General features: G+C 42.5%; 6 non-coding genes across 6 annotated transcripts; all 6 read left to right on the top strand.

Annotated features, from left to right (window-relative positions):
* Nucleotides 1-2,686: 2,686 nt before the first annotated feature.
* Nucleotides 2,687-2,758, top strand: trnad-guc (transfer RNA aspartic acid (anticodon GUC)). Its single transcript has one exon. It is a non-coding gene; the product is annotated as a tRNA-Asp (tRNA).
* Nucleotides 2,759-3,036: 278 nt separating this feature from the next.
* On the top strand, nucleotides 3,037-3,110 carry trnan-guu (transfer RNA asparagine (anticodon GUU)). The gene has a single exon. It is a non-coding gene; the product is annotated as a tRNA-Asn (tRNA).
* A 5,240-nt stretch (nucleotides 3,111-8,350) lies between these two features.
* Nucleotides 8,351-8,422, top strand: trnad-guc (transfer RNA aspartic acid (anticodon GUC)). Its single transcript has one exon. It is a non-coding gene; the product is annotated as a tRNA-Asp (tRNA).
* Nucleotides 8,423-8,700: 278 nt separating this feature from the next.
* On the top strand, nucleotides 8,701-8,774 carry trnan-guu (transfer RNA asparagine (anticodon GUU)). Its single transcript has one exon. It is a non-coding gene; the product is annotated as a tRNA-Asn (tRNA).
* A 5,267-nt stretch (nucleotides 8,775-14,041) lies between these two features.
* Nucleotides 14,042-14,113, top strand: trnad-guc (transfer RNA aspartic acid (anticodon GUC)). Its single transcript has one exon. It is a non-coding gene; the product is annotated as a tRNA-Asp (tRNA).
* A 278-nt stretch (nucleotides 14,114-14,391) lies between these two features.
* On the top strand, nucleotides 14,392-14,465 carry trnan-guu (transfer RNA asparagine (anticodon GUU)). Its single transcript has one exon. It is a non-coding gene; the product is annotated as a tRNA-Asn (tRNA).
* The last annotated feature ends 15 nt before the right edge of the window (nucleotides 14,466-14,480 follow it).

Genomic DNA, 14,480 nt, shown 5'->3' with positions numbered 1-14,480 from the left:
GGTTCACACTGAGCACGTGACAGACGTGACAGAGTCTGGAGACGCCGTGGAGAACGTTCTGCTGCCTGCAACATCCTCCAGCATGACCGGTTTGGCGGTGGGTCAGTCATGGTTTGGGGTGGGGTGGGTGGCATTTCTCTGGGGGGCCGCACAGCCCTCCATGTGCTCGCCAGAGGTAGCCTGACTGCCATTAGGTACCGAGATGAGATCCTCAGACCCCTTGTGAGACCATATGCTGGTTCAGTTGGCCCTGGGTTCCTCCTAATGCAAGACAATGCTAGACCTCATGTGGCTGGAGTGTGTCAGCAGTTCCTACAAGAGGAAAGGCATTGATCCTATGGACTGGCCCGCCCGTTCCCCAGACCTGAATCCAATTGAGCACATCTGGGACATCATGTCTCGCTCCATCCACCAACGCCACGTTGCACCACAGACTGTCCAAGAGTTGGCGGATGCTTTAGTCCAGGTCTGGGAGGAGATCCCTCAGGAGACCATCCGCCACCTCATCAGGAGCATGCCCAGGCGTTGTAGGGAGGTCATACAGGCACGTGGAGGCCACACACACTACTGAGCCTCATTTTGACTTGTTTTAAGGACATTACATCAAAGTTGGATCAGCCTGTAGTGTGGTTTTCCACTTTAATTCTGAGTGTGACTCAAAATCAAGACCTCCATGGGTTGATAAATTGGATTTCCATTGATTATTTTTGTGTGATTTTGTTGTCAGCACATTAAACTATGTAAAGAAAAAAGTATTTAATAAGATTATTTCTTTCATTCAGATCGAGGATGTGTTGTTTAAGTGTTCCCTTTATTTTTTTGATCAGTATATATATATATATATATATATATATATATTTAACGGCGGTACATCATTACTTTAAGAAGCGAAGGTCAGTCAATCTGGAAAATTTCAACAACTTTGAAAGTTTCTTCAAGCGCAGTCGCAAAAACCATCAAGCGCTATGATGAAACTGGCTCTCATGAGGACCGCCACAGGAAAGGAAGACCCAGAGTTAGCTCTGCTGCGGAGAAAAAGTTCATTCGAGTTACCAGCCTCAGAAATTGCAGCCCAAATAAATGCTTCACAGAGTTCAAGTAACAGACACATCTCAACATCAACTGTTCAGAAGAGACTACGTGAATCAGGCCTTCATGGTCGAATTGCTGTAAAACAAAAACATTACTAAAGGACACCAATAATATGAAGAGACTTGCTTGGGCCAAGAAACACGAGCAATGGCCATTAGATTGTTGGAAATCTGTCCTTTGGTCTGACTCCAAATTTGAGATTTTTGGTTCCAACCGCTCTGTCTTTGTGAGACGCGGAGTAGGTGAACGCATGATCTCCGCGTGTGTGATTCCCACCGTGAAGCAAGGAGGAGGTGTGATGGTGTGGGGATGCTTTGCTGGTGACACTGTTGGTGATTTTATTTAGAATTCAAGGCACACTTAACCAGCATTGCTACCACAGTATTCTGCAGCGATACGCCATCCCATCTGGTTTGCGCTTAGTGGGACTATCATTTGTTTTTCAACAGGACAATGACCCAACACACCTCCAGGCTGTGTAAGGGCTATTTGACCAAGAAGGAGAGTGATGGAGTGCTGCATCAAATGACCTGGCCTCCACAATCACCTGATTGAGAGAGTTTGGGATGAGTTGGACCGCAGAGTGAAGGAAAAGCAGCCAACAAGTGCTCAGCATTTGTGGGAACTCCTTCAAGACTGTTGAAAAGCATTCCACTTGCAGCTGGTGGAGAGAATGCCAAGAGTGTGCAAAGCTGTCATCAAGACAAAGGGTGGCTACTTTGAAGAATATAAAATATATTTTTATTTCTTTAACACTTTTTTAGTTACTACAAGATACCATGTGTTATTTTATAGTTTTGATGTCTTCACTTTTATTCTACAATGTAGAAAATAGTAAAAAATCTAGAAAAAAAAAAACTTGAATGAGTATGTGTGTCCCAACTTTTGACTGGTTCTGGATATGTGTATGTATGTCTATATTAATCTGCTTTGAGGAACAATAAATTCAGAATCTATTATCCACTCTTGTTACTGCTAGAACTTCTTTTCATTTTCAGCAACCCCCATTATGATAAATCACTGTATATCACCTTGTATAACTTTGAGAAAATTCTAATGAATGTATTTTGTCTCGTTGTTTAAAGTGTGCGCAGGACTTGTTTATAGGAAAATGTTGGTATCGTGTTTGTTAGGGATGGTTGTCAGAGTTGACCGTGTTTGTTTGGGATAGTTGTCAGAGTTGACCGTGTTTGTTAGGGATGGTTGTCAAGAGTTGACTGAAGGACTAAATGCTCCAGCTCGATATACCGTCATCAAATGTAAATTCAACAGTTGTTTTATTAAATAAAGCATTTCAATTGTCACGGTGTATCCCTGTATGTAATAATGTCTCAATGATCATTTAATTTAGAAAAAACGTTTTCAGTATTAAAATAGGCCCACCCCCGCAAAAAAGGTCAACAAAAATGAACAGGCACACAAGTAATGAAATACTGAGGTCCGTTTGGATATTTGAATATTCAAACAACCGTGGTCGTCTGCTGTGTGTGTGTGTGTATGCGTGTCTAAATGTGGACTTATATTGACAAAGAAGGGGATGCTGTTGCTTTAACTGAAAGTGACCTGCAGAGGTAGAATTCCAGCACACACTCAGTCCTCGTTAGTATAGTGGTCAGTATCCCCGCCTGTCACGCGGGAGACCGGGGTTCAATTCCCCGACGGGGAGGTGAACATTTTATTGTCCTTTTACTTCAACGGGAGACGGATTGGGAGGGACATGAACAACATTTAGAAAACATCTGTCTTTGAGATAAACCACGTAGTATATACGTCTGTTCAGATCTGGATATTACCCCTCTGTTTAGCCGCACAATTATGAATGGAAGCTGAATATGTCTCTTTCTGGATAAGATAATAGCATTTTTGCAACCACGTAACGGCGGAGTGATTTCCATGAAATGAACGTGGTCCTTGTTCCACGTGGGTCCATGTTCTAGCAGTTTAGTCTCTGTGGCGCAATTGGTTAGCGCGTTAGACTGTTAATCTAAAGGTTGGTGGTTCAAGCCCACCCAGGGACGAGTGTTTTCTAATTGTTGAGCTCTGTGATGTAAGAACACTTTCCTGGAGTGTATGTAAATTTGATGACGTGTACTCTTTTTTTAAACGTGATTGGTGAGTTGTTGAATGTAAAAGAGGAGGAGTATGATATTTTACATCCTAGTAAAATGGGTGTCAGTGGCCTGTGATCATCAGTTGCTGAATAGCTTCACCATGTATCTAAACTCCAGATAGAATGAGATCGCAGACAGCCAGGGGTCAAAGGTCAGCTTTTTACCAACTCCATGTCTGTGGCTCAATTGCTTTGAGCCTTAGACTGTTAATCTAAAGTTTTGATTTATGTGTTTCAACATACAACATGAGAACAGTCGCATTGAAACCACAGGTAAAATGGGAGGCGGTGGCCTGATTGCATATATAGCTACAGAGGGTAGTGCGTACGGCCCAGTACATCACTGGGGCTAAGCTGCCTGCCATCCAGGACCTCTACACCAGGTGGTGTCAGAGGAAGGCCCTAAAAATTGTCAAAGAGTCCAGCCACCCCAGTCATAGACTGTTCTCTCTACTACCGCATGGCAAGCCGTACCGGAGTGCCAAGTCTAGGACAAAAAGGCTTCTACACAGTTTTTACCCGCAAGCCATAAGACTCCTGAACAGGCAATCAAATGGCTACCCAAACTATTTGCATTGTGTCCCGCCAACCCCTCTTTTACGCTTTTGCTACTCTCTGTTCATCATATATGCTTAGTCACTTTAACCATATCTACATGTACATACTACCTCAACCAGCCTGACTAACCGGTGTCTGTATGTAGCCTCGCTACTTTTATAGCCTCGCTACTGTATATAGCCTGTCTTTTTACTGTTGTTTTATTTCTTTACTTACCTATTGTTCACCTAATACCTTTTTTGCACTATTGGTTAAGAGCCTGTAAGTAAGCAGTTCACTGTAAGGTCTACACCTGTTGTATTCGGCACACGTGACAAATAAACTTGGATTTGATTTGAAAGCAAAGGCCTGTGGTTTTATTACTGTATATCTCGACCGTTTTGTTAGGAAAATATAAATCTGGCTCAAAGGACCATATTTTTGTATATAGATAAGCATCCTTCTCGAAGGACCATATACATCATCAATATATATTAACAGTGGTGGAAAAAGAACCCAATTGTCATTCTTGAGTAAAAGTATAGATACCAGTGGTGGAAAAAGTATCCAATTTTCATACTTGATTAAAAGTAAAGATGCTTTAAAAGAAAATGACTCAAGTAAAAGTTACTCCAGTAGTAAAATCTAAACGTTTTTGGTTTTAAATGTACTTGAGTATCAAAAGTAAAAGTGTAAATCATTTAAAATGTGTTATATTAAGCAAACCAAACAACACGATTATCTTATTTTTAAATTTACGGAGACCCAGGGGCACGGTTCACCACTCAGCCACAATTTACAAACAAATCATTTGTGTTTAGTGAGTCTGCCAGATAAGAGGCAGTAGGGATGACCCGGGATGTTCTCTTGATAAGTGCGTGAATTGCACGATTTTCCTGTCCTGCTAAGCATTCAAAATGTAACGACTTCTTATGGGTGTCAGGGAAAATGTATGGAGTAAAAAGTACATTATTCTCTTTAGAAATGTAGTGAAGTAAAAGTAGTCCAAAATATGATTAGTTAAGTACAGATACCCCCAAAAAACGACTTAAGAATTACTTTAAAGTATTTTTACTTAAGTACTTTACACCACTGTATATTAATCTGGCTCGACGGACTATATCATTTAGTTATATATATATATATATATATATACATACACTGCTCAAAAAAATAAAGGGAACACTTAAACAACACAATGTAACTCCAAGTCAATCACACTTCTGTGAAATCAAACTGTCCACTTAGGAAGCAACACTGATTGACAATAAATTTCACATGCTGTTGTGCAAATGGAATAGACAACAGGTGGAAATTATAGGCAATTAGCAAGACACCCCCAATAAAGGAGTGGTTCTGCAGGTGGGGACCACAGACCACTTCTCAGTTCCTATGCTTCCTGGCTGATGTTTTGGTCACTTTTGAATGCTGGCGGTGCTTTCACTCTAGTGGTAGCTTGAGACGGAGTCTACAACCCACACAAGTGGCTCAGGTAGTGCAGCTCATCCAGGATGGCACATCAATGCGAGCTGTGGCAAGAAGGTTTGCTGTGTCTGTCAGCGTAGTGTCCAGAGCATGGAGGCGCTACCAGGAGACAGGCCAGTACATCAGGAGACGTGGAGGAGGCCGTAGGAGGGCAACAACCCAGCAGCAGGACCGCTACCTCCGCCTTTGTGCAAGGAGAAGCAGGAGAAGCACTGCCAGAGCCCTGCAAAATGACCTCCAGCAGGCCACAAATGTGTATGTGTCTGATCAAACGGTCAGAAACAGACTCCATGAGGGTGGTATGAGGGCCCGACGTCCACAGGTGGGGGTTGTGCTTACAGCCCAACACCGTGCAGGACGTTTGGCATTTGCCAGAGAACACCAAGATTGGCAAATTCGCCACTGGCGCCCTGTGCTCTTCACAGATGAAAGCAGGTTCACACTGAGCACGTGACAGACGTGACAGAGTCTGGAGACGCCGTGGAGAACGTTCTGCTGCCTGCAACATCCTCCAGCATGACCGGTTTGGCGGTGGGTCAGTCATGGTTTGGGGTGGGGTGGGTGGCATTTCTCTGGGGGGCCGCACAGCCCTCCATGTGCTCGCCAGAGGTAGCCTGACTGCCATTAGGTACCGAGATGAGATCCTCAGACCCCTTGTGAGACCATATGCTGGTTCAGTTGGCCCTGGGTTCCTCCTAATGCAAGACAATGCTAGACCTCATGTGGCTGGAGTGTGTCAGCAGTTCCTACAAGAGGAAAGGCATTGATCCTATGGACTGGCCCGCCCGTTCCCCAGACCTGAATCCAATTGAGCACATCTGGGACATCATGTCTCGCTCCATCCACCAACGCCACGTTGCACCACAGACTGTCCAAGAGTTGGCGGATGCTTTAGTCCAGGTCTGGGAGGAGATCCCTCAGGAGACCATCCGCCACCTCATCAGGAGCATGCCCAGGCGTTGTAGGGAGGTCATACAGGCACGTGGAGGCCACACACACTACTGAGCCTCATTTTGACTTGTTTTAAGGACATTACATCAAAGTTGGATCAGCCTGTAGTGTGGTTTTCCACTTTAATTCTGAGTGTGACTCAAAATCAAGACCTCCATGGGTTGATAAATTGGATTTCCATTGATTATTTTTGTGTGATTTTGTTGTCAGCACATTAAACTATGTAAAGAAAAAAGTATTTAATAAGATTATTTCTTTCATTCAGATCGAGGATGTGTTGTTTAAGTGTTCCCTTTATTTTTTTGATCAGTATATATATATATATATATATATATATATTTAACGGCGGTACATCATTACTTTAAGAAGCGAAGGTCAGTCAATCTGGAAAATTTCAACAACTTTGAAAGTTTCTTCAAGCGCAGTCGCAAAAACCATCAAGCGCTATGATGAAACTGGCTCTCATGAGGACCGCCACAGGAAAGGAAGACCCAGAGTTAGCTCTGCTGCGGAGAAAAAGTTCATTCGAGTTACCAGCCTCAGAAATTGCAGCCCAAATAAATGCTTCACAGAGTTCAAGTAACAGACACATCTCAACATCAACTGTTCAGAAGAGACTACGTGAATCAGGCCTTCATGGTCGAATTGCTGTAAAACAAAAACATTACTAAAGGACACCAATAATATGAAGAGACTTGCTTGGGCCAAGAAACACGAGCAATGGCCATTAGATTGTTGGAAATCTGTCCTTTGGTCTGACTCCAAATTTGAGATTTTTGGTTCCAACCGCTCTGTCTTTGTGAGACGCGGAGTAGGTGAACGCATGATCTCCGCGTGTGTGATTCCCACCGTGAAGCAAGGAGGAGGTGTGATGGTGTGGGGATGCTTTGCTGGTGACACTGTTGGTGATTTTATTTAGAATTCAAGGCACACTTAACCAGCATTGCTACCACAGTATTCTGCAGCGATACGCCATCCCATCTGGTTTGCGCTTAGTGGGACTATCATTTGTTTTTCAACAGGACAATGACCCAACACACCTCCAGGCTGTGTAAGGGCTATTTGACCAAGAAGGAGAGTGATGGAGTGCTGCATCAAATGACCTGGCCTCCACAATCACCTGATTGAGAGAGTTTGGGATGAGTTGGACCGCAGAGTGAAGGAAAAGCAGCCAACAAGTGCTCAGCATTTGTGGGAACTCCTTCAAGACTGTTGAAAAGCATTCCACTTGCAGCTGGTGGAGAGAATGCCAAGAGTGTGCAAAGCTGTCATCAAGACAAAGGGTGGCTACTTTGAAGAATATAAAATATATTTTTATTTCTTTAACACTTTTTTAGTTACTACAAGATACCATGTGTTATTTTATAGTTTTGATGTCTTCACTTTTATTCTACAATGTAGAAAATAGTAAAAAATCTAGAAAAAAAAAAACTTGAATGAGTATGTGTGTCCCAACTTTTGACTGGTTCTGGATATGTGTATGTATGTCTATATTAATCTGCTTTGAGGAACAATAAATTCAGAATCTATTATCCACTCTTGTTACTGCTAGAACTTCTTTTCATTTTCAGCAACCCCCATTATGATAAATCACTGTATATCACCTTGTATAACTTTGAGAAAATTCTAATGAATGTATTTTGTCTCGTTGTTTAAAGTGTGCGCAGGACTTGTTTATAGGAAAATGTTGGTATCGTGTTTGTTAGGGATGGTTGTCAGAGTTGACCGTGTTTGTTTGGGATAGTTGTCAGAGTTGACCGTGTTTGTTAGGGATGGTTGTCAAGAGTTGACTGAAGGACTAAATGCGCCAGCTCGATATACCGTCATCAAATGTAAATTCAACAGTTCAACTGTTGTTTTATTAAATAAAGCATTTCAATTGGCACGGTGTATCCCTGTATGTAATAATGTCTCAATGATCATTTAATTTAGAAAAAACGTTTTCAGTGTTAAAATAGGCCCACCCCCGCAAAAAAGGTCAACAAAAATGAACAGGCACACAAGTAATGAAATACTGAGGTCCGTTTGGATATTTGAATATTCAAACAACCGTGGTCGTCTGCTGTGTGTGTGTGTGTATGCGTGTCTAAATGTGGACTTATATTGACAAAGAAGGGGATGCTGTTGCTTTAACTGAAAGTGACCTGCAGAGGTAGAATTCCAGCACACACTCAGTCCTCGTTAGTATAGTGGTCAGTATCCCCGCCTGTCACGCGGGAGACCGGGGTTCAATTCCCCGACGGGGAGGTGAACATTTTATTGTCCTTTTACTTCACCGGGAGACGGATTGGGAGGGACATGAACAACATTTAGAAAACATCTGTCTTTGAGATAAACCACGTAGTATATACGTCTGTTCAGATCTGGATATTACCCCTCTGTTTAGCCGCACAATTATGAATGGAAGCTGAATATGTCTCTTTCTGGATAAGATAATAGCATTTTTGCAACCACGTAACGGCGGAGTGATTTCCATGAAATGAACGTGGTCCTTGTTCCACGTGGGTCCATGTCCTAGCAGTTTAGTCTCTGTGGCGCAATTGGTTAGCGCGTTAGACTGTTAATCTAAAGGTTGGTGGTTCAAGCCCACCCAGGGACGAGTGTTTTCTAATTGTTGAGCTCTGTGATGTAAGAACACTTTCCTGGAGTGTAAATTTGATGACGTGTACTCTTTTTTTAAACGTGATTGGTGAGTTGTTGAATCTAAAAGAGGAGGAGTATGATATTTTACATCCTAGTAAAATGGGTGTCAGTGGCCTGTGATCATCAGTTGCTGAATAGCTTCACCATGTATCTAAACTCCCGATAGAATGAGATCGCAGACAGCCAGGGGTCAAAGGTCAGCTTTTTACCAACTCCATGTCTGTGGCTCAATTGCTTTGAGCCTTAGACTGTTAATCTAAAGTTTTGATTTATGTGTTTCAACATACAACATGAGAACAGTCGCATTGAAACCACAGGTAAAATGGGAGGCGGTGGCCTGATTGCATATATAGCTACAGAGGGTAGTGCGTACGGCCCAGTACATCACTGGGGCTAAGCTGCCTGCCATCCAGGACCTCTACACCAGGTGGTGTCAGAGGAAGGCCCTAAAAATTGTCAAAGAGTCCAGCCACCCCAGTCATAGACTGTTCTCTCTACTACCGCATGGCAAGCCGTACCGGAGTGCCAAGTCTAGGACAAAAAGGCTTCTACACAGTTTTTACCCGCAAGCCATAAGACTCCTGAACAGGCAATGAAATGGCTACCCAAACTATTTGCATTGTGTCCCGCCAACCCCTCTTTTACGCTTTTGCTACTCTCTGTTCATCATATATGCTTAGTCACTTTAACCATATCTACATGTACATACTACCTCAACCAGCCTGACTAACCGGTGTCTGTATGTAGCCTCGCTACTTTTATAGCCTCGCTACTGTATATAGCCTGTCTTTTTACTGTTGTTTTATTTCTTTACTTACCTATTGTTCACCTAATACCTTTTTTGCACTATTGGTTAAGAGCCTGTAAGTAAGCAGTTCACTGTAAGGTCTACACCTGTTGTATTCGGCACACGTGACAAATAAACTTGGATTTGATTTGAAAGCAAAGGCCTGTGGTTTTATTACTGTATATCTCGACCGTTTTGTTAGGAAAATATAAATCTGGCTCAAAGGACCATATTTTTGTATATAGATAAGCATCCTTCTCGAAGGACCATATACATCATCAATATATATTAACAGTGGTGGAAAAAGAACCCAATTGTCATACTTGAGTAAAAGTAAAGATGCTTTAAAAGAAAATGACTCAAGTAAAAGTTACTCCAGTAGTAAAATCTAAACGTTTTTGGTTTTAAATGTACTTGAGTATCAAAAGTAAAAGTGTAAATCATTTAAAATGTGTTATATTAAGCAAACCAAACAACACGATTATCTTATTTTTTAATTTACGGAGAGCCAGGGGCACGGTTCACCACTCAGCCACAATTTACAAACAAATCATTTGTGTTTAGTGAGTCTGCCAGATAAGAGGCAGTAGGGATGACCCGGGATGTTCTCTTGATAAGTGCGTGAATTGCACGATTTTCCTGTCCTGCTAAGCATTCAAAATGTAACGACTTCTTATGGGTGTCAGGGAAAATGTATGGAGTAAAAAGTACATTATTCTCTTTAGAAATGTAGTGAAGTAAAAGTAGTCCAAAATATGATTAGTTAAGTACAGATACCCCAAAAAACGACTTAAGAATTACTTTAAAGTATTTTTACTTAAGTACTTTACACCACTGTATATTAATCTGGCTCGACGGACTATATCATGATATATATATATATATATATATATATATATATATATATATATATATATATATATATATATATATATATATACATACAGTGCTCAAAAAAATAAAGGGAACACTTAAACAACACAATGTAACTCCAAGTCAATCACACTTCTGTGAAATCAAACTGTCCACTTAGGAAGCAACACTGATTGACAATAAATTTCACATGCTGTTGTGCAAATGGAATAGACAACAGGTGGAAATTATAGGCAATTAGCAAGACACCCCCAATAAAGGAGTGGTTCTGCAGGTGGGGACCACAGACCACTTCTCAGTTCCTATGCTTCCTGGCTGATGTTTTGGTCACTTTTGAATGCTGGCGGTGCTTTCACTCTAGTGGTAGCATGAGACGGAGTCTACAACCCACACAAGTGGCTCAGGTAGTGCAGCTCATCCAGGATGGCACATCAATGCGAGCTGTGGCAAGAAGGTTTGCTGTGTCTGTCAGCGTAGTGTCCAGAGCATGGAGGCGCTACCAGGAGACAGGCCAGTACATCAGGAGACGTGGAGAAGGCCGTAGGAGGGCAACAACCCAGCAGCAGGTCCGCTACCTCCGCCTTTGTGCAAGGAGAAGCAGGAGAAGCACTGCCAGAGCCCTGCAAAATGACCTCCAGCAGGCCACAAATGTGCATGTGTCTGATCAAACGGTCAGAAACAGACTCCATGAGGGTGGTATGAGGGCCCGACGTCCACAGGTGGGGGTTGTGCTTACAGCCCAACACCGTGCAGGACGTTTGGCATTTGCCAGAGAACACCAAGATTGGCAAATTCGCCACTGGCGCCCTGTGCTCTTCACAGATGAAAGCACGTTCACACTGAGCACGTGACAGACGTGACAGAGTCTGGAGACGCCGTGGAGAACGTTCTGCTGCCTGCAACATCCTCCAGCATGACCGGTTTGGCGGTGGGTCAGTCATGGTGTGGTGTGGGGTGGGGTGGGTGGCATTTCTTTGGGGGGCCGCACAGCCCTCCATGTGCTCGCCAGAGGTAGCCTGACTGCCATTAGGTACCGAGATGAGATCCTCAGACCCCTTGTGAGACCATATGCTGGTTCAGTTGGCCCTGGGTTCCTCCTAATGCAAGACAATGCTAGACCTCATGTGGCTGGAGTGTGTCAGCAGTTCCTACAAGAGGAAAGGCATTGATCCTATGGACTGGCCCGCCCGTTCCCCAGACCTGAATCCAATTGAGCACATCTGGGACATCATGTCTCGCTCCATCCACCAACGCCACGTTGCACCACAGACTGTCCAAGAGTTGGCGGATGCTTTAGTCCAGGTCTCGGAGGAGATCCCTCAGGAGACCATCCGCCACCTCATCAGGAGCATGCCCAGGCGTTGTAGGGAGGTCATACAGGCACGTGGAGGCCACACACACTACTGAGCCTCATTTTGACTTGTTTTAAGGACATTACATCAAAGTTGGATCAGCTTGTAGTGTGGTTTTCCACTTTAATTTTGAGTGTGACTCCAAATCCAGACCTCCATGGGTTGATAAATTGGATTTCCATTGATTATTTTTGTGTGATTTTGTTGTCAGCACATTCAACTATGTAAAGAAAAAAGTATTTAATAAGATTATTTCTTTCATTCAGATCGAGGATGTGTTGTTTAAGTGTTCCCTTTATTTTTTTGATCAGTATATATATATATATATATATATATATATATATATATATATATATATATATATATATATATATTTAACGGCGGTACATCATTACTTTAAGAAGCGAAGGTCAGTCAATCTGGAAAATTTCAACAACTTTGAAAGTTTCTTCAAGCGCAGTCGCAAAAACCATCAAGCGCTATGATGAAACTGGCTCTCATGAGGACCGCCACAGGAAAGGAAGACCCAGAGTTAGCTCTGCTGCGGAGAAAAAGTTCATTCGAGTTACCAGCCTCAGAAATTGCAGCCCAAATAAATGCTTCACAGAGTTCAAGTAACAGACACATCTCAACATCAACTGTTCAGAAGAGACTACGTGAATCAGGCCTTCATGGTCGAATTGCTGTAAAACAAAAACATTACTAAAGGACACCAATAATATGAAGAGACTTGCTTGGGCCAAGAAACACGAGCAATGGCCATTAGATTGTTGGAAATCTGTCCTTTGGTCTGACTCCAAATTTGAGATTTTTGGTTCCAACCGCTCTGTCTTTGTGAGACGCGGAGTAGGTGAACGCATGATCTCCGCGTGTGTGATTCCCACCGTGAAGCAAGGAGGAGGTGTGATGGTGTGGGGATGCTTTGCTGGTGACACTGTTGGTGATTTTATTTAGAATTCAAGGCACACTTAACCAGCATTGCTACCACAGTATTCTGCAGCGATACGCCATCCCATCTGGTTTGCGCTTAGTGGGACTATCATTTGTTTTTCAACAGGACAATGACCCAACACACCTCCAGGCTGTGTAAGGGCTATTTGACCAAGAAGGAGAGTGATGGAGTGCTGCATCAAATGACCTGGCCTCCACAATCACCTGATTGAGAGAGTTTGGGATGAGTTGGACCGCAGAGTGAAGGAAAAGCAGCCAACAAGTGCTCAGCATTTGTGGGAACTCCTTCAAGACTGTTGAAAAGCATTCCAGGTGCAGCTGGTGGAGAGAATGCCAAGAGTGTGCAAAGCTGTCATCAAGACAAAGGGTGGCTACTTTGAAGAATATAAAATATATTTTTATTTCTTTAACACTTTTTTAGTTACTACAAGATACCATGTGTTATTTTATAGTTTTGATGTCTTCACTTTTATTCTACAATGTAGAAAATAGTAAAAAATCTAGAAGAAAAAAAACCTTGAATGAGTAGGTGTGTCCCAACTTTTGACTGGTTCTGGATATGTGTATGTATGTCTATATTAATCTGGTTTGAGGAACAATAAATTCAGAATCTATTATCCACTCTTGTTACTGCTAGAACTTCTTTTCATTTTCAGCAACCCCCATTATGATAAATCACTGTATATCACCTTGTATAACTTTGAGAAAATTCTAATGAATGTATTTTGTCTCGTTGTTTAAAGTGTGCGCAGGACTTGTTTATAGGAAAATGTTGGTATCGTGTTTGTTAGGGATGGTTGTCAGAGTTGACCGTGTTTGTTTGGGATAGTTGTCAGAGTTGACCGTGTTTGTTAGGGATGGTTGTCAAGAGTTGACTGAAGGACTAAATGCGCCAGCTCGATATACCGTCATCAAATGTAAATTCAACAGTTCAACTGTTGTTTTATTAAATAAAGCATTTCAATTGGCACGGTGTATCCCTGTATGTAATAATGTCTCAATGATCATTTAATTTAGAAAAAACGTTTTCAGTGTTAAAATAGGCCCACCCCCGCAAAAAAGGTCAACAAAAATGAACAGGCACACAAGTAATGAAATACTGAGGTCCGTTTGGATATTTGAATATTCAAACAACCGTGGTCGTCTGCTGTGTGTGTGTGTGTATGCGTGTCTAAATGTGGACTTATATTGACAAAGAAGGGGATGCTGTTGCTTTAACTGAAAGTGACCTGCAGAGGTAGAATTCCAGCACACACTCAGTCCTCGTTAGTATAGTGGTCAGTATCCCCGCCTGTCACGCGGGAGACCGGGGTTCAATTCCCCGACGGGGAGGTGAACATTTTATTGTCCTTTTACTTCAACGGGAGACGGATTGGGAGGGACATGAACAACATTTAGAAAACATCTGTCTTTGAGATAAACCACGTAGTATATACGTCTGTTCAGATCTGGATATTACCCCTCTGTTTAGCCGCACAATTATGAATGGAAGCTGAATATGTCTCTTTCTGGATAAGATAATAGCATTTTTGCATCCACGTAACGGCGGAGTGATTTCCATGAAATGAACGTGGTCCTTGTTCCACGTGGGTCCATGTTCTAGCAGTTTAGTCTCTGTGGCGCAATTGGTTAGCGCGTTAGACTGTTAATCTAAAGGTTGGTGGTTCAAGCCCACCCAGGGACGAGTGTTTTCTAATTG

The sequence above is a fragment of the Salmo salar genome, chromosome 18, assembly GCF_965601325.2.
Source record: "Salmo salar chromosome 18, fSalSal1, whole genome shotgun sequence".
In the NCBI taxonomy this organism is placed as follows: domain Eukaryota; kingdom Metazoa; phylum Chordata; class Actinopteri; order Salmoniformes; family Salmonidae; genus Salmo; species Salmo salar.
This window is presented reverse-complemented; position numbering and strand designations above follow the sequence as displayed.